Source organism: Canis aureus, chromosome 20 (assembly GCF_053574225.1).
Source record: "Canis aureus isolate CA01 chromosome 20, VMU_Caureus_v.1.0, whole genome shotgun sequence".
Classification (NCBI taxonomy): Eukaryota; Metazoa; Chordata; class Mammalia; order Carnivora; family Canidae; genus Canis; species Canis aureus.
The window spans coordinates 53,476,610-53,501,736 of NC_135630.1; the positions used below are offsets into that span (position 1 = coordinate 53,476,610).

The 25,127-nt window shown below is 37.8% G+C and overlaps 1 long non-coding RNA gene across 2 annotated transcripts in view; it reads left to right on the forward strand.

Moving 5' to 3' along the window:
• Window positions 1–2,250: 2,250 nt before the first annotated feature.
• The window catches only part of LOC144291812 (uncharacterized), a 107,084-nt gene continuing 84,207 nt past the window's right edge, over window positions 2,251–25,127 (forward strand). Inside the window, exons 1-2 of one of the 2 annotated variants that reach the window (XR_013359357.1) lie at window positions 2,251–2,356; window positions 10,552–10,737. This is a non-coding gene — a long non-coding RNA (uncharacterized LOC144291812). Of the gene's footprint in view, window positions 2,557–10,551; window positions 10,738–25,127 lie in introns of both variants that reach the window. The other variant, XR_013359358.1, reaches the window with a different exon arrangement.

The window sequence follows — 25,127 nt, forward strand, 5'->3', positions numbered from 1 at the left end:
CAAGCCATAGTTTTTTCTTACCATATAGTTACATTTTTTTAGCCCCTGTTATATTTGTGATCATGTGACAATGTCTAACCAATAGAATGTGAGTAAAAGATGTGCCTCCAATCCAGGTCCAGCTCATTAAAAATCACTGCAAGCACTTTTTCCATTCTTTTTGCCCTTACCTTCTGGCTAGAAGGGAGACAATCCCCATGTTGACCTGAGAAGCCATGTGTTGAATATTGCAGAACCTCCATCAGCCTTGGTCTATACAGAGGAGGGACCCATCAGCATTTTTCCTCTCAGTGCCACTATTTAACAAAAACTCTCTTGATTTTGTGCCATTATACATTTTCAGTCTTCTTCTTTTTTTTTAAAGCAATTAGCCTCCCCTGACTAATATAACTCTCATCATTGAATGCCTTCCCTGTACCTGCTGAGTTTAATAAATTGTGCTCACTGGGTATTCTTTTTTTTTTTTTTTTTTCATTGATTCATGCACGCTCTATGTGGTGGTTTCAATGACTACTCAGACAACTTACATTCTATTCAAGGTGTTTTTTCCCTTCTTGGGTTTTATGTCTTTCTTCTTGTATTTGATCTTATTGGTAGTTTTTTCCTTGTAATTTTTAGTTGTATGTGTGCTATATCTGAAATTTAATTTTAAATAAACTAAGAAACATGAGGAATTTTCTCTCTAAGGAGGTAAATCAAAGGGAATGAATATAGACTGGCTAAACATGTAACATGGCTATTCTACTTGTCTTCCCTACTCCATACATTTGAAAGTTAAGGTTCTTCAAGGAGGAAATCTATGTTTGGGGTTGCATTCGTTCTTCATGTGTGAAAGGGTCTGTAGTTGTCAACCTGGATTTTTAGACTTTTTAAAAAAGTTCACTTGGAATGTCATCCAGTAAATTTGATAAATAACCGCAGAATCATTTGAGAATAAGACCAAATAGTTTGGATTGACCATTATTAAGTAGCCTATATAGAGCTTTAATTTGGTTCCTGTATCATCTTGGTAGTTAGCTTTAACATTTCTTTCATTCTTCCCACCTTGCATGTTGAAAAAAATCTAGAAAGTAGCATATTAAAGAACCTGGAGTGTTGCTCATTTAAATAATTTATTTTTCAATCAGGGACATCAGTTTGATGATTAATACACTGCATTCATTTTCTCCTTTTAAGAAACCTGGAACAAACAGGCTTGCACGGTGTATATATAATTCATTTAGGTGTTGAAGTCTGAGCCTACATTTGTAAGAGAAAATTTCAAACGAGCCATAATTAATATGTCACTTTAGGAGGAGCAGTGGGATGAGGGGGTGGAAGTAAATGGATCTACCTGATGTTCGTGTAGTGCATGTGAGGAAAGGCGAAATTAAAGTTAACGCACAAAGAAAAGACCAGCTTTGCAAGCTTATTTCTTTGAGCTCGTGCCAAAGTAAATAGGTATATCTATGGATATCTCCTTCTGGAGGTGTGGAAAGTGTAGGTTAAGTGTGATGGACTGCAGCACATTTCACGAGAGGAAGTTTGAAGAGTGCATTAATCTGGAAGGCCAATCTTGTTTTTCTCAGCTCCACTGCCATTTGCTGCGTGAAATGTAAAAAGCCATTTAGCATTTCCAGCTCTCAGTTTCTCTTTTGAATGAAGAGAACCAACAGCTGTCCCCTTTCTACCTTGCCTATGAATATGAAGTGATATATTGAAGGCAGAGATGCTGTGCAAACATGCATTGTATTATATGCCCATATCTGTGCCACTGTCGTGAGAACGTGGTATTTCCACAGAGGCAAAAAGGCTCTCTGGGAGTCCTTTCAGACTTATCTTCCAAGTGCTTCCCGTGAAATTTGGTGAATTCAGTTCTTTTCCACATACATAGGATGGGAAAAGACTTCCATTTTGTCACTGTGGTAAAACTTGGTTGGGTGTCCCCAAAGAGAAAGACCACTTTTTTTGGCTTCTGGTTGATTTCAGGACTATCACTAAAGGATTGTGAGGAAAGGGTCTTCTTTTCTTGTCTTGGCTCTGCAGGATTGCCCCAGAGGTTTCTTTCCTATTCAAAGCTATTACTGAATCATTGGCCTGGCAAGTCATCCAAAAAGGGAAAAAAAAAAAAAATGTATGAGTCTTTTCAGAATACTATTTGTTTCCTTTTGGCAAAGGCTACCTCTCACTGATTCCAGAATCTAATTGCCATGGCTTTACACATAATGTTAGAACTTTGAGGTGAAAGAGATTGGAACTAAGAATTGGAAGCCTTACTATTCCTGATGATCAAGTCCTTATGGAGGGTTGTGCCCAGTTGAGGTACCTGTTTTCAAAAGAGACTTGGGAGAGCAGTGGGCCTTGGGGGAGAGAACAGGTATTGAGAGGAGCTGACATATCCTTTCAGGGACAATTGCAAATGAAGATGTTTAGCCTGGGAGTGAGATACTTTATGGGATCCATGGTAGCACAGTGATAGTGTAATGTTCCAGAGAAGAAAAACAACAAAACCAAAAAAAAAAAAAAAAAAAAAGGTGATGCAAAACAACACAGAACCAGTGCATTTAGATTATAAAGGTAGGATTTGGTTGAATATAATTGAAATAACCGTTCTAACATCTGGTGTTGCTAAATCATGGTAGTAAGGTCTGTGTCACTGAAATTATTCTAGCTGATATTAATAGTTCATTTTTTAAATAAGTTGGAAACATTGGGAAAGAAGTTTAATTCCTTGAATTTCAATGTATAGAGTAAAATAGATGGTGTAGACTCTGGAATCAGAGGGAACAGAATTCCATTCTGGGCCCCATCATTTACTAGTTGGATGTCTTTGGATAGTTAGTATCTTTAAGCTTAATTTTCTTACCTATAAAATGCAAATGTTCACAATACTTACCAGATAGGGTTGCTATGAATATTAAATATGGTAACGCACTAAGAGCATTTAGTATACAATCCTGGATTACAAGAAGTGATCAATAAAGAGCAGCCATTTATTTTTTATTTTTAATTGTTAGCATATGATTTTCAGCCTAAAGAATTGTACATTATGATATTCAAAAAATATTGCAACATATTTTTCCTGAGGAGGAATATCTTAATATAACAAATACTTTGGTTTTTTTCATAGTTAGATAGATTGTAAAAAGTGGTTATTGATAAGTCATGAAATTTTGAGTCTTCTTAACAAGTAACCAACATGCTGTTAGGACCATGCTGCATTCTTTGTGTAGAAAGTCCAGTTAGCCCTTCCTAAAAAAAAAAAAAAATAAAAAAAAAAAATAAAAGGACACTACAAATAAATGCTAGGGATGAGCAAAAAGGAGACTATCTGGGGGAAAATCAAATCACTTTGCTCCCTCTTTGTAATATGTCAGGAATTTGTATGTAAATTGAGACTTCCTTTACCCTATACTTCAAGTTTTTCTCTGCAGGAAAGTCTATTTTATGACAATGGATTGTTAGGAATTCATGTTGTCAGTTACCTGCCCAACATTAACAAGTCACTGAAAGTTTGAGGAAGAACCAAAATGAACATAGGGTTTTTATTACTGTTACTGGTGTTGCAGAGGTTGAAAATCCCACCTTGTCAAAAATTAGAACAAGAAGATAGAGATTTCAGACAAAAAAAAATCTGGGGAAATTCACAATAGCCTTAAGTGTTTAATGAATTTAATGCCATTTAGCTTGCATTCACATAAACAGGCTTAATTTTATAGGAGTTTGCAATTGGTGATATAGGAGTTGCAATTTCTGTGAACTCCTTGAAAACGCTTTCTGTGTTATACGCTATTCTCCTCTCCTTTCATAAATTTTGGTGTTACAAAACTGTTAGTCATAAAAAGGCATTTATAGTTCAATATAATTTTCCTGCTTTTTCTTTTATTTTCTTTAAAAATGCAGTTTTAAAAGTAATAAAACCCTTCCTTCTGTAAATCTTCAATCTTTTTTTTCCTAAGGGAAGATTAATTTGTAAATATGCTAATGGATTTGTATAATATTAAACTTTCCCAAGAAAAATTACATTACTTCATATGAACGAACACATCTATCTTATTCAATTTATAAACGAATGGCTGAAAAGCCGAAAACTGTTTCCTACTATGTGTCTTATAACTAAAATGACTGCAGGCACAGCCACAAACTTGGCATTTCACAGCAAATTTATTAGATGAAAAAAATTTTTAGCCCCTTTATTGGGTTTTCCTCATTTAGCTGTATTTGAATTCTAGCTAATAAAATGCAATTCTGCTTACAAAAAGGTGAAAGAAGTAAACATACCACTCAAAATAGAAGCGATTTCTAAACAGGAAGTAGACCAAAAAGAACAAATGCTTAGTTTAAAAGTGATACCAGTGATAGGGATGCTGTGATGGAGACGTTCCCACGGCTAACTTTCATTAAAACGGAAGGGTAACTTCTTAGGTTAGGCAAGGAGCTAACGACCTGGTGGTTCAGTGAGGCAGTTAGTGTGGATTTACTCTGATGTTATGTGGGAGAAACTTAACCCCTCCTCATCTTGGCTGTTTCTCTATCACTCATTTGCACCAGCTGGATATTTCCATTGTGTAAAGTACTACCTGGAGTCAGGCAAAAATGCAGTAGGGTCTTTCCAGTATCCTGGGATGACCTGGAAGTGACTGTTGTCTATTGTCCCTAGGCAATACCCTAAATTCTGAGGTGAAATTTGTATTATTTAGGCATTTCTCTCTGAGGGACCCGGTGTGAGCTGCCTGGACTCATAATGGAAATAAACAGAGGGAGAAGGGACTCTAATTTGAGAATTATCACTAATAGTTCCATAAATAGACCTAAAATGAACTTCTTGGAATTCTGATAATTCTCCCCAGTAATTAGATACTCTGTTTTCATAAAGGATCTGTACTAGCAACTTGAAAGAATCCTAATTTAAGTGAAGAGTACAGTGAAGGGCAGTTGTGGTGGTGATCTTATTTCCTCCGATTTCCCAGAACGGTACATTTAGGAGGGTCTTGGGCAATGTGAAGAGAAATGGGACCTGGTTATCAGTCCCCACAAGAGTAAGAAAATAGTTACAGAAAATAGTTTATAATGTGTAATTCAAATTATTTTGTTCTTAAATTACTTTCTGTATTTTTGTTGTTGTTGTTGCCCTTCATTATGGGATTTTGGGGCAAGTGATTTACATCCTTTTGCATATATTTTGATAATGGGACCAACTGACTGCCTCAGCATTGAATTTGCCAAGTTGTTCGATTGCTTCTGATTGAAACCCAATTTACAATGGTTTAAGCTGGATGGTGGGTTGGAAGGAAGAATCTGATGGATTGGAAAACCAAAAAGTCCACAAATAGAGCTAGAATCAGATGTTGCTATGTAACGGAGCTCATACTATGCCACTGAAGATTTGTCTCTTTACATCTCTCAGCTCTGCTCCCTTTTCAGGGGCTTTATTGTCAGTCAGTTTCCCTCCATGGCCACCAGCTAGTCCAGCCATACGTTGAGTTTCTCTTTCACCATAGTCATAACAAATGCTAGGACTCACTGTGATTCTGGATCTGGATCGTGTGCCCACACTTGGTGCTGGGGTGTGAACATTGGTCCCACCCAATCCTCAAAGACTGGGAGTGGGAGAAAGGTGATTCCTTGGGGGAAATTTGGATGACAGTTCTAGAAGCAAGAGCTATATGTGATATGCAGGCAGAAAGAACATGCTACCACCACCGTGAAATGAAGAGGCACAACACAATGAATAGCTAGGAAAATGACCCAAGAGGCCAAGATCACAGCAGGGGGCATTTTGCTCCCTCATAAAAAGGACCCTGGGAATTCTTGTGGGAACCTTGCCATTCGAAGTGATACAGTTGATTGAAATGTTGTCCATATGGGTATAGATGTGGCTGGAAAAAAAAAATATCCTTGGCTTATGAGCAGTAGTGTAATGTTATCTGTAAGTTTTATTTCTTCCAACTAGAATGCAATTCCTCCAAAAGCAGGCACTTATTGTACTTCTCTAAGAATACAGCGCAGTGCTGGACACAAAGCAAACACTCACTATATACTTCTGATGGATTCATTTCAGCTGTTTGCAATGCTTATCACACTAAAGGATTTCCCAGGATTTTTCTCAAAAACCCATCCTCTCTGAGAGCTGCGTTTGTTTCCCATCTTTCCCTATCACTTGAGTTGTCTGAGTATGTCCTTTTAACGTGCCTCTGGGTTTCTGTGCTTCTTGTCACACCACCAACGCTCTGTCTGACAGGAGCTTGGACCACGGCTGCTGTCTCTCTTCCATCCTGAAGGGCCGTGCTGTGCTGTGCTATGCTACGGCTGCATGCTGCTTTCCTGATCCGCTTTGCATAACTGCCTGGAAGAAAGTATTTTATGGATAATCCACGAGAGGGAAATTGATTGAACATTATTTTGCTTTAGCATATTTTATGGGTGAAATCCATTTAGGATGCCATTGCAGTGAAATTCTACATAGAGCAAGCATTTGGTCAACTAGTTTTAGAGCGTATTTGGTACGTTGTAATTAGAAAACAAGCAAGTAGTTAGGACAGTGTCTTTAAAAACACAGGATTTTAGTGTTCTGTAAGAGTTCTTGATTCCGTTTATGGAAGGGGCCTTTAGAGATAATATAGTCCAGGAATAGAAAATAGATTCATCTTGTGTGCCAAATTTGATCAGTTGGTGGTGGTTGCCTGGAGTGCTGCGTTAAGAAAGAATTTATGGCTAAGTCCATACTTAGTGGGAAAATGTGCCGGCATGGATTTTTTTCTTTTTTTTAATGTCTACCACGGTTAAAGAAGGGGCTAGTAGCACCATATGTACCGCATATTTGCCGACTCAACCCAGTCTCCCATTATACAAAACCAGTTAGTAGAGAAATTAGTCCAAGATCCCACTTCTAGTTAATAACAGAGCCCAGTCTTTTTAGCTCAGTCTTTCAATATTTGCTCAAAGGCTATTTTCATATGGATTAAATGAGATAGGCCTGCAAAGCAGTCAGCATAGACTCTGATATACCATCGAACCTCAGAAACCATTAGTTGAATGTGACATTCGAATTAAAATATGTGTTCCTTTATTAACCAAGGAATCAGCAAATATTTCTTGACTGTGTACTATGTGCTAGGTAAACAGGTGCTTGGCACAGTTGATGAGCATGATTTCTCAATTTATGCCTCAGAGGTTGATCTTTTTTCTTTCAGAAGGAAGGAACTGGGTTGTGTCAAGATTCATCTCTGCCATGTTGGCTTTGCTTTCTTTACCTACCGTTCTGGTTTTCTCTCTAAACACTGAAGTCTACTGCCTATGCATAGAGAGGAAGCAGTACATATTCTTTCCATGAGTGTGCTCCTGTGTATATTATCCACTTAGAAAAGTACTACCTTTCAGATTCTATGATAAATCTCATGAAAGTGGAATCACATTTAAGGGAATTAGCAGCATGTTATGGACCTGGTTTTCAATAACAGGTGTCTAACGTGTGCATGCGACATGCAAAATATGCTGATGCAAATGGATGATTGCATGTGCAAAAATATGCAGATTAATGTGCAAACAGATGTTCAAATAATTTCCTATTATTGCATGCCATTACCTCTTTTGAAAGCACAACTGCATATTTTGTATATGGACATATTTGCATTGTTTGTATTTCATATGTGCAATTGTACACATCTTTTCAAGGCTTTCTCTCCATCGTGTCCTTAACTGGGAAGGCTTAACCTTCCAATGCATTTTCAGTTCCCTGACGCAGTTCTCTGTGGGAAGGGGGAAAAAACTATGACTTACCCTTAGAAAGCTCAATATCACCAGAAGATAAATGCTAATTTTTATCTGTCTCTCTTTGTTAGAAACATGGTCCTTTCCTATCAATACAGCTTTTGATGTCAGTGTAATAAAACGTAAAATCTGTGCAGATTCTCAAACTGTCAAAACAACAGTATGCACTTAACGAAACTTATCTAGCTCTTTTAAGTGTTTAATTTTTTTTTGTTTTGTTGGTTTACTTACGTCCCCATTCACACAGTGTTATCAAAGAACCCTATGAAATATGTTCTTGATTTGAGGTAAGAAAACCTTGGCTTATAGTGAGCTCCTTTAGGGATTTTTTTTCTGGACAAGTTTAGCTATCAGATCAATAAATGGAAAGTAAAATATAGTTAGAAACTCATTTTTATACCAACCATTTTAGATGATTTGTTCCGAGTTGCCATATTTTATTACTATGTTGGTTAAGTCCATTTCTAACTAGAAGTTCATATATATCATTGGAAAACTGAAATTGAAAAAGCTTGGTATCATTCTGTATTAGTTGTATCTAACATCGCATTTTTATATACTGCAAAATATACATTTTTAAAGTAATATTTCACCCTATCACCATTCCTTTAAGCTGAATGTTGGCATCATTCAGTTCAAAAATCTCCATATATTACTCTATTAAAATGCTATTGTCTTCTGGCTTCCTTGTTTTCAAATGACCTCCCAAAGAAACATTGGAACGCATGCATACACGGAATGCCCCTCCCTGCAAATCAAGAGAGTGATATATTTAAATGGAATTTAAATACAAAATAACTCTGTGTGTGTGTGTGTGGGGGGGGGTTGGTAGGGAGGGAAGAAGTCAACACTGATAGAGAATTGCTTCTAAGTTTTATAAAGATAAAATTATGGTGAATCGTCTATTTTTATCCAACTGGCAACTCTTAACGTACGAAATCCCATATATTGCAGCAATTAAAAAAAGGGAGGGCCTTTAGCAAAGTTATTATTACTCTAAATGTAGAGCTTATATTGGAAAATAATATTTGAGTTACAGTATCTCCTATGTAATCTCTAAAGAAAACATATATGTTTCAGTGCTGAAACCTGAAGCAGGGAGAAGATGAGTTAAATGTTTCCTCTCTTCCTTTGAGGCCCCCTCCCCTTCCATGCTACTTATTAGGAGTTCCGAAGCATTAAATCTAGAGGTCCATCAGCTCACATCTTCCAGCCCTGCCTGTCTGTGGACAGGACCCTGTCTGTCTGTTTCCTCTATTGCACTATTTTGTTTGTACTACTGTAATCATTTTGCTGGCCCAGATCTGTGTGGGTGTGCTGGCAGCTTTACAACAAAGTTACATGGGAACAGAGTTAAGGTTGAATATTTATTAGAAGAAGCCATCTGGCGTCAGGCTGTCTGTACAGGGGGGCTGGCTTCTCTAGTAGGCTCTCCTCTTTCTCTAGAGCTCTTCCTCCCTTTCTCTCTCCTGGGCTCTCTCCCCCCTGCCCTTCATTTCTCAGTTCTGAAAAAGTTGAATGTGCTTCCCTAACCCATTTATTTTGTCCTTTGCATTTATGTTCTTTTTTTTTTTTTTTAAAGTCACCAGATCTGTGTGTGTGTGTGTGTGTGTGTGTGTGTGTGTGTGTGTGTGTGTTTAAATGTTTCTCTTTTCTTGGAGGCAGCTCCTTGCTGGTTTCCACAATGACAGTGCCCACAGAGGGTCGCCAGTAGAAGGCAGCAGGACAGCCACAATGGAATAGCCGCTTCCTATGTGGGCTTACAAGTTGCCTTAAACTTCCATTTCCTGTTGCTGCCTTTCTTCCTTACCTCCAGTGGGCAAACTAACATAAAAGCACCTCTCTTTCGAGCTGGGCTGCTTTCCACATAAGCACTTAGATACGTTCTTAGTGAGTAAGTAGTTCCCCCAGCCTTTCACCATCCTGCTCCACCTGGGTGACTCTCAATTGCTCGCTGAATCCTCTTCGAGATGTTTAGTTTTCTCATCTCTCACTTTTGCCTCAGTCAGTTGCTCCTTTCCCTTTCTGCAAATGTCCCTCTTTTCTTCCCTTTCTCATTGTTGTAGCTTCAAGTCCCTCTCCCTGTGTGTCGCCCAGCTCCCCACCCCAACTCAAGGGCTCTGCTGAGAGTCTCCCCCAGCTCCTGTCGTTTGTCCTGTAGCTAGAAGTGTGTTGCACAAAATGCTACTCTATGATCACCAGCCTGATCAAAGGATGCTCCATTTTAAAATACACGCGGCATGTAACGGATGAAGCCAGTGGGAAGGAATCTCTTGAGCCAATGATCACCATGGCACTTGAAAATCCGTTCAGACGTGGCAACAAGTATTTTGTGAATGCAAAGGGGTCCTGTCATTCCTGCTTTGCTTCTTGTGGGATGACAGCCAATTTCTGGGCTAGCCTCAGTTAAATCCCCACATGTTAACTTTCTCCCCCCGACCCTGCAAAGTGGGGAACTGCCTGGGAAGAGCTACCGTGGTGACATTGCACCATTGGCAGGGAGGCTTTCTCTAAGGGCTGGCCAACCCATAACAGTGCATTTACCCTGGGATTGGAAGGGTGGCGATTTGTTTGCTCAATTCCCTAATTATCCAGAGTACAGGAGTTATCACAGGAATCAGATGGGAGAAATTAAAAGATCAGTGCAGCATTTAAAACCTCCAGTGCAGATGGGCTATTAGGAATCTAAGGAGTTCAACAAGCCTGAATCAAAGTCAGCTTAATAACCACTGTCTCTGCTCCATCATAGGCATGGATTTTTTTTTTTTTCTTTCTGATCATGATTTTTCATCATTTTCTCAGGTGGGATATGGACCAGCCAGTCACTTTAGTAGAGAGCCCTCATTTCAGGCAGCTTCAAATGCCTCATCATTTCTGAACGAGTTTCAGCTCCAGGAGATTTCAGTGCTGGAGGAATTGCAATAAGCTATGAAACTTTATCCCTTCTCAAGACTCTTCCAAGTCACTGGGGAACTCTGGCTTCCACGGGTAATGGTAATCGCTCTATTCACTTATAGAAGGGAAGGTACCACCTCGGGGGTCACATGACAATACGAGAGAGGTTAAACCAACTTCCAGCTGAGGTTTTACAGATACGTTTGGGATCTTGGAATGATATTACCATATTATTGTGCTTTTACTCTTGTTTCTTTTGGCTCAGGGCTGAGGGAACAGTCTTGTGTAATAGATTTACCCAGGGAAAGCTTCACCTGATCTGAGCGAGACTGGGCTCTAATGTCATCCCATTTTGGTTTAACATATAAGAAATGTCTCAGAGAGAAATGTTGTTGGCATTCGGAGACTTGTATTTATCTTTAATTTTTGAAAGACTTATCCAGGAAAAGAATCCAACATAGTATCTCAGGGGAGATGAGCATGGTTTGAGAGTAATAGCTATTAAAAATAAGAGAGGAGCTCAGGGAGATGACTGGTCATTCGATGCTTTTTTTTTTTTTTTTCCTTTCAGAAACCTGCCAAATAAGAGTTACCTGATTCATAGACCACTGGGGTATCTGATTGTGCCAATGTTTAAGAACTTTTGCATTCACCTATGTTTTCCTGCAAAGATTTAATTGGATCAGGAAATAGCTTTAACCCTAATGGTCACCCTAATAATCAAGATTTAATTATGGAATAATCCCTGACAAATCGTAATGTAACAATATCCTATTTTTAAAAAATTATATACCCTCTCAAAAAAATTATATACCCTCTCCTTAAAAAAAGAAAAAAAAAAGCAATGGGTAAGGAATATAACACCTGCTAAAATTGCTTTCTGTATAGCAGGTTTCCAAGACATCCTTAAACAACAGATTATCTGTTGTTAAAGACCAGGTATGGGGGATCCCTGGGTGGCGCAGCGGTTTGGCGCCTGCCTTTGGCCCAGGGCGCGATCCTGGAGACCTGGGATCGAATCCCATGTCGGGCTCCCGGTGCATGGAGCCTGCTTCTCCCTCTGCCTATGTCTCTGCCCCCCTCTCTCTCTCTCTCTCTCTCTCTCTCTCTAACATAAATAAATTAAAAAAAAAAAAAAGACCGGGTATGATTCTTTTTTTCTGAAGGATTTACAGAGAAGACAAATTATATTGCTAACAGAAATACATGAATACAATAATGACCAAAAAGTGAGTTTGCTGCTTGTAAATGTATGAATTTGTACCTCAGTATTTGAGTGTTTGTCATATGCAAGACACTGTGTCAAGTGTTGTGGTGTATTCTAAGCAAATTTAATGCAATTTTTGTTCTTCGAGGACCTTACAGTATAGATTGGAAGAAAGGCATTTTCATGAATAATAGCCACTAGAAGTCAGTAATTGCCTTAAGAGTGATTATGGCAATACTCAACCACTGGGCCACCCAGGAGCCAATGAGGATAGCCAGGGAGGGCTGCACTGTAATGGTTATGTTGTGCTGGTCCTTTAGGACAGGTGTTATTGGTTTCAGAAAGGGCAACTCATACATAGAAAGTGGCCCATGTCAAAGCATAGAAACTCTGTACAGCAGTAGAGATAAAAAGAAGGTGAGACCAGGACTGAAAAGACTCTTGAATGCCAAGGTAAAGAACATTTACTTTAAGAGATAGTTGGAAGCCATCTGAGGAGGACTGATAAAAATCACAGCAGTGCTGTCAGAAGATAAATTTGGCCACGTGTTGTGCAGCAGGAGAGGGTAGAAGAAGTTAAGGCTATGACCAGGTTATCATTCCTATGGAAGAAGACCAAGTTACATGAAGGTAAGGGTAGTTAAATCAAAGTTGAAAAGAATGAAAAAAAGGAAATGAAATGCCACTCAAAAGACAAGCAAAGCAAAAAGGTTGATACGTCTTGGGCAACTAATTGAGTGAGGAGGAACAAGATAAAGATGTAGTCTAAGATTCTGAGTTTGGTGTACATAAAATCGTGAGAAAGTAAAATAGAAATTGGGAAGTCATGTCGGGAAATACATTTTAAGGGCAGGGTGAATATTTTGATTTTAGATGTGTTGAGCTTGAGATGTCTGAAGAACATCCACGTAGCAACCTCTAGCATGCAGCTGAAAAGAAGGGGAGCCATGGTTCAAGGGAAAATTGAGAACTGGAAATTTACCAGTTATATGCATAGATGCGATAACTGAATATATGAAATTGGATGAGACTTTCAAGGAAAAGAGTGTAGAAAGAAGAGAACAAGGTTCCGGATGATATATTGAGGAAAGCATCTACTTAAAGAGTGGGAAGAGAAAGAAAAAGCAATGAAGTATTGATGAGAAGACTATCAGAAGAAAACCAAAAATCAGACAATGTAGACAGAGCAAGGATTATGGCAAGGATGGAGAAAACTGAATTTGGAATAGACTTCCCAGTAATCTGAAATAGAGCTGGGTCAGTAAATATATTGGAGTGGAAAACATTTTGAAAAAGATATATGGGTGTCAACAAAATCAGAAAAGAAATCCTGACTGCTTTTTTTTTTTTTTTAAGAAATTTGCCAGTAGTAACAGGTAGAGAAAATATAGACTAACTCAAAGGAATAGGAGGACGTAGTTTTTAAATAGAAGAGATCCGAGCTCCTTTGTGGGCTAAGGAAAGATAAAAATGCCAGGAGAGGAGATGATGGAGCAAAGTCTGAAAGGTGTCTTTGAGGCCCTCTCATATTTTTTATGTGAAAATAACACCTTCTTTCCTTATTACTATTCTATTGAATTTAAAAATGAATAGTATTTCTTTTAACGCTAAAGCTAGTACTTGCTTATTATAAGCAATAGAGAAAACATACAAAGGAAAAGAAAGTCAACCTGTAATGTGCCATCCAGCGACAACCTCTCTTAACCTCTGTTGTGTATCACACAGTTGTCATTGTACTATGGGCAGCTTTCACTCCCATCAGTCACCCTTGAGGCCCTTAACATTTTTAGAAAGTTGACTTTGCCTAAAGAGTATACAGGCAGCTATATGGAGATATCAACATTCACGTAATGTTTTTTTATTGTTGGCTTTTTGCGTGTCTAAAATGTCGGTATTAAAACTATAATAAATATCTTTTATAGGTACATTCCTGCTCATCATTGCTCATCTCTTTAGGGTTGACTTGATAAAGGTAATCCCTACAATAGAAATGAAAATATTTTAAAACTTTTGATGTTAACTTCCCAACTGCTAAACATAGTTCCTTACAAAGAGCTCACAAAATACTCATTGAGTAGATAGACAAATGATCAAATAAAATGGCACACGTACCAATTTACTCTCTAAACAATAGCAAGTTTGACGCAACCATAACAAACATGGGATCTTGTATTACTCTTATTTCATTCTAATTTTGACAGGCAGAGAGGGTATTGTACAGTCCCTTTTCCTTTGTCATGAGTAAGGTTATACATTATTTCTCACACACTTGTTAGCACTTTGTACTCTCTTGTTACTTGATTGTCCCTGTAATTTGGTCTTAGATGTTGCTTATTGGTGTGAGTCAGGGATTCACATACTAGGACCACAGCTGATATGTATAAAATATTTTTACAGCTTATTTTCTTGACTTTTGTGTAATTTGATATGAGACAGTTGCTATAAGAACTTAAAAAATATTTTGTGGCCAATTTTATTGATGGGATAAATATATAATTTAGTTTAAAAAGCCCTAGATAGTGAAGTAATTATTAAATTGTATTTTTCTCCACTGACAGGTTAGGTCCTTTCTTGTATCCTATTGTTTACATATGGATTATGGTTTGCTCCTGAGATTTCTGTTCTTTTCCATTTCCTGTCTGTTGATTTAGGGGATAGTTCCATGTTATTTTAATTATCATACTTCTATAATACCTCTTAAGATCTAGTAGGAAAAGTTTCCCACCATATTTTGCATTTTAAAAAAATTTAATTTCATTCCCATGTTATCTATCCTTTCAGATGCATTTTTGGATTTTATTTTAGGTACCAAACAAATCACATTGGGATTTTGTTCTGAATTCAGTCCATTCTAACTATTATAATATCCTGGAAATGTGGCTATTTTTCAGTTTATTGCAGACTTTTATATCCTTTGGCAAAATTTGATTGTTTTCTTTATATAGGTCTCATGTTTTTCATGGTGAGTTTTTTCCTGTGTGTTTTATATATTCTGTACTAATTATAAATAAAATCTTTTTTTATCTCTTAAGTGGATATTAAATAATATAGAAACACTATAAACTTTTGTAAATTTATTTGTCCTTGACCTCTCAGCTTAAGATCTTTACTAATCATAATTTTAAATTGATTCCTCTAAATTTGCCAAGTGTACGATCTGCAAATAGGGATAAATATTACTTCTCAATTGTAATACTTTTGTCACTTGTCTGTTTTACTTATGTATTCCATATTATATTGCACACTCAAACTCTGAGGAGGTTTTATATGTCTTATACACACATACATACATACACACATACATTCATTCCTACACACATAGACGTATATATAGAGAGACATATATATATATATGATAGACATATAGATATATATCTATATATATCAAAAAATTATCCTCAAGCATGAGGGCCACATGTTTCAACTGTAAACGTGCAGAAACTAGCATTTTGCTTGCCAGAAAGATTATTATGTGCTAAGCATAGTATTAAATGTTTAATCTGCCATTTCTCATTTCATCTTCATACTAGTACATGATGAAGTTATTACTCATTTTATAGATGAGCAAATCATATGCCAGAGAGATTAAGGAAGTTGCCTACAATGATGGAAGAGGTATTAGAATACACCTCTGGGATCAGCTGGCTGGCTCAGTCCATTAAGCAGCTGAGTTCAGCTCAAGTCATGATCTTGGGGTCCTGGGGTCAAGCCCCATGTAGGGCTACCCACTCAGCAGGGAGTCTGCTTGTCCCTCTCCCTCCACTCATTTTCTCTTTTTCTCTCTCAAATAAATAAATAAAATCTTAAACAAAAAACTCTCTGGCTTCAAACCACTGTACTGTAGTACGTACAGTGTACCTAGTACGTATTTGTTTACTGACCTCGTAAGCAGCTGCTTGATGAATGAATGATTGAATGAAGAGAAGATGTAGGGCTAGATGGATAAAAAGCACAAGAGACAGAATGGATTTTAAGAAATGTTTTATGCTTTTCCCTTTAAAACTGGAGACATGGAGTCCAGAGAAAAAAGATGACATGAAGAGTTTTGAGGTAGAGGAAATGGAATTTAGGGCACATATCTTATGGGTTTATTCTTCTCAGGAAAGGAAGACCTAGAATCCCGGTAAGGAGAATGAAGTAAATTGAAGGGGTTGGAAGATTTAAGACAGGGGATATAGAATAGCTACCGTGGTTCCTGGCAGCACAGAAGAGACGAATGGGAGTATTTCTGAGTAGCAGAGAATCTGGGATAGGTGGTAGGATGTCATTCCACTCATGGGATTGGTTGTTGGTGCTTTGTTATTGAAACAGAAATCACATGTTGACCAAGGAGCTAGGCAAAGGCTCAATGATACTACAGGAGTAGGTAATGTGAAATATGAAATATCCTATGTTATATACCCCTGCTTCTAACACCTATGCTTTGTCCCATTTTAAGTACTGATATTTTTCTGTCTTTTTTCTTTTTAGGAAGAGGGGAACATTTCCCAAATGTACTGTATCTTACATATGATAAAACTCTGTGTGTGTGTGTGTGTGTGTGTATACACACATATATATGTATGTGTATATATATGTGGTTTTATATACATCCATAGATATTTAACATCTATTTTTAGAATGTGGCTTTCAACTTTTACAGTTTTCAGGGGAAAATAACCCATAATTTCTCCTTATAGTCAATGTGATAGCTCAATCATTGGCTAATTGCTTTTCCTTTCAATAAGATTATTACTTATTGAATGTCAGTCATTACTTAACATTTCTGTCGATTATTTAGGTTAGATTATAGTCCAGTAAACATGGAAAACACATTAAAATTAAAGACTAGTATAAAATTTTACTGCTAACAGTTTATATTTTTATAAGTGATAGTCTAAAATACCTATTATCTCAATCATTAGTATAAATATCTCTAGCTTCCTATTCAGGCTTTTTATGCTAATACACACCCACACGATTCCAGTTTTTTCCTGTTAATGGCAGACTATTCTGTACCACAAACAACTGGAGGGGTAAAAGCAACTTCAAGTTAAGAAAGGTCAGGGCAGAATGACATTGATTTTATGGAGTGGCACCATACAGACCATCAAAAGAACAGAAGCCACATGCCCAAAGACACAACATGGCGGACTAAAGAATTAGAGGTCAGAAGATTAGGATGCAGAATGTACTTCTGATATTTCTGAGAGCAGAGCATAGCAACTATGTAGAAAACTCTGGAAATGTGTTAATTAAATGAATTAGCCATTTATTCCATTTTTCCATTTCATATATGCCTGGGGGAGATGGTTCAGAAACTGTCAGCATGATGACTGGCCAATGGTCAGTTGGGTAAGCTACCATGAGCTGCAGTTGGGAAATCTACCAATCAATTCTTTCTTGTTTCAGCAGATTCAAATGTATCAATCAAGAGTGTGACCAGGAGTTTCAGTCTTCAATTCAGAAAAGAGATTATGATTTGCTTCTTAGTTTCACTGGAATGTTGCCCATATGCTCACTTCTAATGCATGTACACATGTTATCCAAAACATCCATGTTATAATTTTTTGGGGGGTAACTAGCATTCTGTTTTACTATATTCCTTTTATAAAAATTCACTAGTATTGCCAAAAAAGGAATGTTGAAGATATGATGCATGCATTAGAGGGATTTAAGTTGATTCCTCAGCTACTCAGGGAAAAAAAAAAAAAAAAAAAAAAAAGAAAAAATCCCAGCTGTTTAAATCAGGCAGAGTTAGACCTAGTTTACGAATTAGTACATCATTTAAACCAAACCACTTTTGGTGCTTTTTACTTGGTCAAACAAAATATTTTTGTTTCTCTTGACTTTCTCTTCTCAGCTCTAATTCCTTCAGGCTGTTGTGAGTTCACCAAGAATAAAAACAACTTGCTTTAGCAGAGATTTCAGAAAAAGAATTAGCAGTCACTTTAATATCTAATAATGAAAAAGTTCAATTTTTTATAATGATATTATATATAATTAAAATGATTTGACAAAAATCTAAATAATACATACTGAAGAATTTATACATTTAAAATGAGTTTTAGCATTAAGTTTAGGGAACTAACTTGGTATTTATATCACGTATTCTGTATGAATTACATTTAAGTTCATTTTTTCACAAAATACTAAGACCGTATTTAATACATTTTAGACACCTTGCTATTTTAGATTTATGCTCAGAAATTATGAACTTTTACCATTTCCTTTGAGGCTACCTTACTTCCACTTAGAAACATTATAAATTATCAATTATTTGGAAGTAATAATTTAAGAAAAGAGCCTTTTTATAGAGTTACAAGTAGTTAAGTAAAAATGTGTTACCTTTGGTTTTGGTTAATATTAAATGGACTTAACTTTTTGATATTGAATGCCGGATTTTGTAATATTTATATAATGAGAGTACATTTATTTTATGCCAATGACCTCCCTCATTTTTGAAAATATGGTGTTACATTTTAGCAATATTACAATTTTATTACTCTGTAATGAGAGGAAAAGTAAGTTCTTTAATTGCTTTCAAGAGAATATGGGTTTTTGTCTGTTTGGATCATATATAACAAAAGAAAAAGAAGGGAATAGGGCTTTTTTTGACCTTAAATTTGAAAATAAATAGGGTACCACCTATCAGCAAGGAAATCTTCGTGGTTCAAAATGTAGTCCACAAATAATACTATGACATGTTTGTGGACTTTAGTATTTAATGTGTCCTCCGGTTGGACTCCGCAGGCTGTTTTTACTTTTGGCTTTTACATTCCACAGAAGTTCTAAAAAATCAGCAGGGACAGTGCTAATTAATTTATAATGTTGTTTCTGTGTTTCTGAACAAGGTACCTCGGTAATTAAGTGAAAAATTTATGATGAATATAAAGCAATGCAAATTCATTTGTTTGCCTGAAAGCTACCTGTTATTTATTTAGATTGCTCTTTGGGAAGACTCTTTAAATTGAATCATATCATGAGGAGGAGTGGTATTTAGAACAGAGATGGGCAAGATACTAGGGATTGATGTGTTAGAATATATTACGTTATGTTAAAGTCAGACAAAGCTATGGTAGTCATAAAAACTTGGAGCAAATTGATAAGGAAGTTCTTAGTTTCCCCTGAGGAAGAAAATAAACTATAGTGAGAGTAGATCAATAATATATTGTGAAAAGGAAGATGTATAACTCAAATATGCTGTATCGTGTTCAATTGAGCCCCCGATTTAAAATCTCATATGTGTATGTGATGACAGAAGCGCGGAGAAGTCATAGTCCTGTGTGCTGTTTTTATAATAAATGTTACAACCATTTTTATTTACACAACATATACTTAATCTGAATTTATCTCAGTCTATATTAAATGAAAAGACTGCTTTACTTTTAATGCCAGCAACTAAACTACGCTTATTCCCCCAGAGGAGACTAATACGGTTTATGGTGTAGCCTGTGCAAATAAAATATCTTCATACTCACAGGTAGGGGATGGAAACATTTCTTTTCCTTAGGAACAAGGCCATATTATTCTCATCTTTCAAATAGCAATAGCTTCATATGAACACCCGCAAACCTTACAAATTTAGCTAATGCCACTCTCCTGGTCTTTTGCATGATCACGATCATCAACGTTATGGCTGAAATATTGCAACCCCCCCCCCCCCCCCCGCAAACCTTTGATGTGAAGCTGGAGGAAGAAAAGGATGTTCCAGCCAATGGCTTGTCTATTTTCAAAGAAAAATCTTCTTGTGAAGCTACCATGCAGGAAAGGCACTGGTTATACTGACTACATTATTCTTTGGTATAGGGTTGTGAAGATTCATTTTATGTGTTTATTCGCACTAAGCTAAGTGACACCTGATACTGGAGATTGTATATTCACAGACAGGAGCACAGTGTTAGAGACCACATGTTCACAGATAAGAATTATGGCCAACATTTATCACAGATACTATATCTCAGGCACTATTCCTTCCCACAGTCCTCTGGGGTAAGTACTTCTATTTTGCCAATTGGGCAAACCCAGGCAAAGCGTGGTGAAGCACAATCCCCAAAATCAAACCACTTGTAAAAGAAGAACCTAAATTTGAATTCAAGTAATTTGACTCTAGAGCTCTTTATTTGTCCCAAGATTGCATTAAAAAAAAAAAAAATTCTGTTTCAGGGCTATGCCAAAACAACGTGAAAGAATAAATGTTAATCTAAGGCCTGCACTGTCCCGGATGATAGCCACCAGTCACATGTAGCTATTTAAATTTAAATGTGAATTAATTACAGTTGACCCTTGAACCCCGTGGGGGTTAAGGGCACTAACCCCTGACCTTTCTCAGGCTCTGGTTTTAGTTTTTCCACTCAAATCCTTTTCCTTCCTTGTCTGCTTGGCAAACTCTTCTTCTGCTTGAAGGCCCACCTTGAATGTGACCTTCCTTTAGAGTCAGACTTACTGCATCTTTGTGTGTTTTATTTACACTCTATGCATAGCATCTCTGCCAAGTTTTGCATCGCTTTTGACGTAGTTATTTAATTAAAGTTGACTTGTCTTCCCGGTCAGACTGTGTGGAGCTCAGAGACCATAATGACTAGCAGAAAGTAGGCGTTCGATTATTATTCAGTTGCGCTGAAATAGGAATAAAAGATAGGTAACTGAGACTTGAGACCTGAAGGCTGAAGGTGAAGGTTGATGATGATTCCTATTGCTGACTTTTCCTTTTTCCTTGATGCTCATTACCTATCTCATTGCCTTTTAGTGCAATAACCCTTCCTGAGGGTTCTGTTCTTAATCTCCCTTTGTGTTTTGTTTTTAGTGGCACACAAGATAACCCAGAGACCACAGGCTTGTCTGAGTTCAAAGCCCGCGTTTGTAACCACCAAACTCCACCACCGTATCTCTAGCTGCCACCACTTGATTTGAACTTGGTGGGGGCTGACCTATTCTGAGTCTGTTCACCAGCCTATCAGCCTGGCACATTGAGGGGTGAACGCTAGTGATTAAGATGAGGTTACGCTGTGGTTCCGTAGCCACTGCTCATTTGTCTTCTGTTTTCTCCCTTGAGGTCTTGCCTCACCAAAGTCATTTTGTCTAACTTGATGGTAACCCTGCGTCATAAAAATGACATCGTACATCTCCAGTACTGTCCTGTCTAGGTGAGGTACCAGGCTGAGTTTGTAATGCTGAGAAAAGGAAACAAGATAAGGGTACTGAAAAAAAATCTACACAAAAAAAAAGATCTTAGAGTATAGTTCACTGAGAAGGCATTTTTACAGAAGAAATTTCTGGGAACATTTTACAGTGTTAGGGAAGAACAATCATGAAGTTTTTCTTGGGGGGGTGGAGGGTGGCAAGTAGAGATGAATAAGCTAAACTACCTCATTTCTTTGGGGGTAATTTGCTATTGTTAGGTTTTTCTTTTTACTTTGTCCTTGTTGCTCTTCTCCCGTCAGATATAGCTAAAGAGAAACTTGAGCATCTTGATGCAAAGCTGGTACTAGGTTCACAATTCAGCAGCTTTGAGCACCAATCTCTAGTCCAAGGACTTGGGGGAGGAGGTTACCAAGATGAATAAAATTTGATTCCTGGTCTGGCTAAATGTACAGCCTCTGTGGGTACAGTCCTTCCCCTGAATCTTAAACCAAAAATCGTGACGGTATGCATGTAGCTCAAATAAAATCAACATTTATTCTTCAACTTTAGTCCTTACCATATGCTAAACTTTTAAAGAGGAGGACGCATTGTGGGGGTGTGGCTAAAATAATTAGAAACAGGACTTAATACTGGTAAGGGCCCTCACCAGAGAGGTGAACGTTGTTGACGTGGAAAGCCATGCCCCCGAATACTCCACTTCTCTCTCTTTTTTTCTGAGTAGCATATTCTTGCCAGCACCCCACAGGTTTAGATTTAGGGAGCAGGTGTAAAGATGACTATGAATTTGGGGATGACAGTTTTATATGTGTAATGCTCCAAAAAAGTTTTCATTCACTTGCTTTATTCTTATAGATATGAACGTCTGTCAGTTTTCAATTAGTTGATGAGCAAATCTCTGCCAAATGGGCCAAAGTTCACGGTGTACTGTGACGTCGTCTAACCAGACCACCTGGATTGTGCCCACCATGGGCAAAGGTGCCCAGTATCACAGGAGCCAGAGCAGCAAGACAGCACTGTGTGTTCTGAGAGAGGTTGCAGCCTGCTTTGCATTCAGAAAATGAAGCTTTGCACTTGGGGTTTTGGGAGAAAAAAAAAAAAAAAAAGATGTGAAGGAAACAAAACAGAATGAAATGGAAGCAAAATGTTGGCAAAACTCAAATTGCATTGGATTTATACTTATTGGATTTTTGAAGTAAGCTGACAAGAAAAATTACCTTCATTGCAAATCACTGAAGGGCTTTTCTATAGAATAAACACACTCACAGAGAAGAGCTAATTCAAAGGAAGCTTCAGTATGTTAATATAATAATTAAGCAGTAAGGCACAACAGGCAGCCCATTTCGGAGGAGCTCAGCACGCCTCAGGTGGGGTATAAGGTACAAGGCTGAAGGCTAAATGACTTTAACCACCTGAGATTGGCTATAATCATCTTAAAATATGATACGAGATGAATATTGCCCTCATTGGAAGGTATTTACTTATGCAAATAAGGAGAAGGAACCAAATTCTCTGTATTTTGTGGGCAGTCTTTAAGAGTTGAGTTATTGGAATCAGCCTCCAAACTTGGAAACTTCAATACTTCTAATTGAAGCCTGCATTTTTCCCATGTTCTTGGTGGTCTTTTTTCTTTTTCTGAGTGTCTCATCTTTTCATCCTTTTATTTGAACCGTCCTGTGGCCAAATTATTTCTGTTTGGAAAACTTGTGTACTGTCTTTGGCTTATTAGTTGTGTGTGTGTGTGTGTGTGTGTGTGTGTTTAAGGTGGTTTTGCTAAAGGAGCTCATCAGCCTTGTACCTGGATAGCTTCATTTACCACGAAGCAGATCAGAATGCTACGGTGCACCGGAGGCCTCTGGGATCTTGTGGAAATGTGCATTCTGATCCTGCAGGTCTGGGGGAAAGCCCGAGGTCCTGTATCTCTGAAGATTACAATATAAATGGCAACCTCTATTAGGTCTTTCAAATATCAGAGAGCCATGTGATGATAGGAAAATAAAGGCTATAAGATAGGGAGTTAAAAAAGACCAAGGTTTTCAAGCAGTTGACACTCTTTTTCTGGTTGTTGATAATTGATCTGATAAGGAAGAAATGACAGACCATGAACCATGAACTTGCTGGGGATTATAGATAAACAGATTAGTCTTTTTTGAGTCTGGGTGATATAGCTAAAGACAAGAGAATTCCATTTTGATATAAATGTCACGAGGAAATCTCAAGGCAGTGACATATTATTGCTTTGGGGCTTTGTTAGCAGTTCAAGTTTAGTCCAGGTAACTGGTGACTAGAAATAGATCGAGAGGAAGGAGGTGAAGACTGGGTTTAACTGAATAGGCCGAACGGTTTTCCACAGACACTTGATACTTTCCTTCTGTGTTTTGGCATTCTATTATGTTTGTGGATTTCTTTGGGCCCTAAAGGTAATGTGAACATGAATTCCATAAATCCGTAGTAAATGAAACTGGTGAGAAAAATAAGACAAATGCTATTTTCTTGAACTCTCTCTAAATGAAAACAAATGATGTTTTTGTTCGTCTGTTTATTTTGTCTTGTTTTTGTTTTTCCAAACAAGAAGTGTCTGGGTGGGGAAGTGCTTGCAAGTATCCCGAGCATTCAATGTAAAACAGCCTCAACTTCCAGCTTCTCTTTTGCTGCCACATTTTCATCCTGAACGGTTAGCCTTAATGATGGCCGGTCAACCTGAAGTTCTAAGAAAGAATGGTTCTTTTCCGAAATGGGTTAAAAATGTCACTGGCTTGTGATTTCAAGTTCGCCTCCAACCTCAGCTCTATTTCCTTAAAGCATCAACCACAGTCTGAGAAATTGAAGAAAAGTATGGGCTTTCATGCTTGCTAAATGGCCTCTCGGATAGATTTCTTGATGCTGCTGTCTGTTCCTCGTTCTTTTCATATCCTTGGCCTGGTTGGGTTCTTCATGATCTCTCATTTGGGTTAGTCCTTGCGAGTGATGTGAAACCCCAAGAGTGTTGTTGTTACTATAGTCCACAAGAATGCTACTCCCCTAGAGTCGTCCAGTACACAGCCTGTACAGCCTTGCACAAGGGCACTCTGCTCACGGGCAACTTTACCTTTCTGTGAGTGACCCTTGCCCAACTGTCCTAAGGCGGTTCTCACAAAGCTCTTAAAGCTCAGTGCTTAATTAGCTCCCATTTCCCTCAGGCCAAACACCTTAACGTGGGAGAAAACTCGAGTCCAAACTACCTCTGCAGTTCCATCTCCTGTCACCCTACCTAAGCTCAGGGCACCACTTGTCTCACTTGGCCCACGCTTGTTCTTATACACCTCCTTTTGCGTGTCATTCCTCCTGTCTAGAATTTTACTTGGATGTTTCTTCCTCTAGGAGCCTTCTCTAATGCTATTGGACCAAATTAATTCCCTACTTCCATTTTGTTGGCCCTGCTGTAACTTTGTTTATATGTGTATTTTGCCAATTTTGATGAATTTAATTAAATTTGTAGCTATGATCCCTATGAAATGGTTTTATTGTCAATTTCTTATCTTTGTAGCCCTGAACAGCTTTGACATCTGATTTCTCAAGGTTGACTGGGTAGTTGGGCCGGTAGGGCTGGGATGCCTCTATTTACTTGATACTTCTGCCTATGACATCTCTTCCTACTGCATGCCAGGCTGCAGAGTGCAGCTCTCATAGGGAGAGGACAAAGAAGAAGGTGTGGGAAGGCTCAGATCCTCACCAATGGCCCCCTGAAACCTCTCACATCCTCAAGTGTCACTTGCCATGGTACATACTAGATAATCATCATTGATTGCTGTCAAAGCAATACCAATGTTAACATTTGCTGAAGAAAAGTTCTTAATACCAGGTGTTGAGTATTTCCACTCATGATCTTCTTTAATTCTCATCCAGCCCCAGAAGTAGATGTCTTGTGAGGCTAATGAAATTTGTTTTCAGAGCTATGCTCTTACAAGAGTTCCTTCCAAAGAAAGCCCTGTTTTTAAATTGCTTGTTAAGAAATGTATAGTCTCTTTCAGATTCTAAGTAAACATTCTTTTCATACCTAATATTGGGGTGTGTGTGTGTGTGTGTTATTTTTTAAGAAAGTCCTCCAAATGGTAGAAGCCTCAAGACCCACAGAACCTAGACCTGCCTTGCCTTGCCCTTATATTGTAAAACATTG